The sequence below is a fragment of the Alligator sinensis genome, unplaced genomic scaffold, assembly GCF_000455745.1.
Source record: "Alligator sinensis unplaced genomic scaffold, ASM45574v1 scaffold103_2, whole genome shotgun sequence".
Taxonomy (NCBI): domain Eukaryota; kingdom Metazoa; phylum Chordata; order Crocodylia; family Alligatoridae; genus Alligator; species Alligator sinensis.
The window spans coordinates 2,096,057-2,098,936 of NW_005842166.1; the positions used below are offsets into that span (position 1 = coordinate 2,096,057).

The 2,880-nt window shown below is 48.0% G+C and overlaps 1 long non-coding RNA gene across 1 annotated transcript in view; it reads left to right on the forward strand.

Moving 5' to 3' along the window:
• The first annotated feature begins 1,428 nt into the window (after positions 1–1,428).
• The window catches only part of LOC112550617, a 49,033-nt gene continuing 47,581 nt past the window's right edge, over positions 1,429–2,880 (forward strand). Inside the window, exon 1 of the long non-coding RNA XR_003094549.1 lies at positions 1,429–1,646. This is a non-coding gene — a long non-coding RNA (uncharacterized LOC112550617). The remainder of the gene's footprint in view (positions 1,647–2,880) is intronic.

Below are 2,880 nucleotides of genomic sequence, written 5' to 3' on the forward strand. Positions count from 1 at the left end.
TGGCCCTTAAATTGAAGGCCCTTGCTGTGTGTAGGTGTAGAATAAATTCACCTCAGCACATTTTAATTACTGAGTCACCTGTACAGTTTTTTTCCATTATCAAAATGAAGAGAGTGATTTTATGCATTTAAAACTGGGAAATATCTGGGAGAGGTTAGGTTTCCTCCTACTATACCTGCAGAGAATGCTGAGAGGAACTAGCTCTGTTTCAGCTCTAGGGAGTGAAAAAAAAATCTCCCTTCATGCAAAAAAAAAAAAAAAAAAAAGTCTAGTCCTCTTAAGCTTGGAAGATGATTGAAGCCCAATGTATGGGGATGTGGATATAAAATAGAAACTCTTGAGCCTCAACAGGGTCTCTATTTGCAGTCTCCAAATCTGAAGCTGTTAAGCTTCTTCGTTGCTACACAGCTGATTTATAAAAAGGTAGACCGAAAGATTTAGAATTGCAGTTTGTAAAGCAAATTTTTTGCCAGAAGTAGACCTAAGAAAGCCTTTCTTTGTACTTCTATGCATCTCTGTTTTAGTGTAGTCCTACTGGGTTTTTTTTAGCCAGGGCTAAAAGAACAGTAGGACAGTAAAAGATAATGGGTTCTAGCCTAGGCATTTTCACTATGGTTATGAGAGTGCCTTATTTCCTGAGGCAGACAAGGTTCCTTGGGTGAATCTGATATCTTTTATTAGACCAACTTAAATAGTTGGAAAACAATTATTAAGCAAGCTTTCGGGTTCAAAAACCCTTCGTCAGGCTAAGGAAGTTTCAGCAGTCGGTGTGTGCTCTTCCTGGATGGAATGAATAGTAAAGAAGCCAGAGGCTGGCATGCATGCAAGACAGGTAGTCAGTGAAGATGTAGTTTGAGGAGTCAATGGGTGAGAGAGAGGCTGGGGGAGGTGGGGGAAGAGAGAGAAGGGGGTTTAATAGTGGAGAGAGACCTGGGGAGTCAGATGTCAGGCAGGTTATAATGCGTCATAAATCCAATGTCTATATTTAGTCCGTGATTTTTAGTATTCAGGAGGTTGATGAAGTGAAGTTCATAGGCTCGTCTCTGGGAAGCGTTGTGTAAGTTTCCTTTGAGGATCAGGACTGAGAGATTGGAGAGAGAGTGGTTTTCTTGTGAGAAATGTGCCCCCACAGGTAATTGGGTATGAGGCCCTTCTAAGTGGAAAAACTCATGTATTTGGGTTGAGGCACATCTTTGCCAACCAGAGGGTAACTTAGTTATGATATCTGTCCTCAGGCCCATCTTACAGCAGCTCAGTCTTCAGTCTGGGCTAAACTGCAAAACTTTGAAGGCCCTATGTGCAGATTTTGTCAGGCAGAGAGACAAGGACTAAGGCAAAGCAAGTGGCTAGCTTACCCCTAAACAAAAAGATATCCATGTCCCTTGTCATGCCACAAATGCAAAAAATTGTGGCTGTGACCATAGGTTGTATAATTGTATGCTGCTTTTTTTGTAGTGAAATGTCTATATTTGCTTTGTGTCAGGAGAGAGCAGGCAGCCCAGAGCTACCTGTGCTCTGCTGCTGCCCCAGGCAGATGCTCCTAGGGCTTCAGGGGCCAATCCTACATGCCTGGGGAACTCCCAAGAGCGCTTGCCCAATGACTGCAGAGGCACACCACAGGAATCCCTCAGCAGAGGATTCCCCAGGTATGCATCTTGTGCTTCTGCACCCTGACTTGGGGCACATCTCTGCAAATGAGAAACCCTGGATTCCCTGCTTGCAGAGATATGCTCTGGGAATCCCACAGTAGGGATTTTTCCAGGTGTACATATCATGCTGCTGCACCCTGACTTGGAGCAGGCTTCTACAACCAGGGAAACTCTGGTGTTCCCCTACTCACAGAGACATGCCTTAAGTGTTATCCTGTAGGAGTAGGCCCCTGCTGTGCTTGGGAGTGGCAGGCATGCAACCCTGCAGGACAATGGGCAATGCCTGTTTGCCCAGTGAATCAGATCAGGTGTGTTGGGGGACGTCCCAGCACAGCTGATCTGCTTTATTTGGCGATATCTGTTTATAGCCTCAGAGACCCCTGCAGCTGTTTCATAGGAAGATCTGGACCTAGATCTATTTCTTTGCCTTGCCTTGTTAGATAGAAGTTCTAAGATTCTTCTTAAGGAGTGCAACATTCCCCGGACACTTCTATGCCTGTTTTCTATCTTTCTAGTACTTCTTGGAATGCTAAGAGATAATATGGTTAAGATAGATTCTATGTCCTAATCGCTTTGCAGTTATCTCTAATGTGAAGTAGAGATAATGGTTAGGCCTGTGCGAAGCAGCTAGTATTCGCTTCGGATTCGGCCAATTCGGGGGACAGCGATTTGATTCGAATCATTGTCCTGATTCGATTTGGCTAAATCTCTGAATCAGCCAGGCCAGGCCCATCCCCTTCCCCTCTCCCAGCCAAGCAATGGCTGCTCTGCCCCCCACACCTCCTAGCACTTGGGGGGGGGAGCCCTGACTCAGCAGGTGCTGCTGGGCAGGGGAGCGATCCCCGCTGCCCCACACTGGCCCTTTAAGAAGAAAAAAACACCCTGAAGAAACCCCGGGATTCACCGCTCCTGCCAGCGGAGGTGATCCCCGCTGCCATGTGCCACGTGGGGGGCTCTGCATGAACCCCCTAAGCCCCGAGGCTGCACCAGGAGTGCTGAGTCCCTGGGCTTTTCTTGGGTTTGTTAGTTTGTTTTATCTTAACGGGCCAGAGCCCTGGCAGGCAGGGCAGCCATGGGGGGACTGGGTCAAGGGGGCTCATGCAGAGCCCCCCATGCAGCGTGGGCCAGTGGGGGGCAGCGGAGATCACCCCCCACCTGGAGAGCACCAGGGCTTTTCTTTAAAGTACCAGGAGCTGGGGCAGGCAGGGGGCAGCCATGGGGGGCTGGGGGA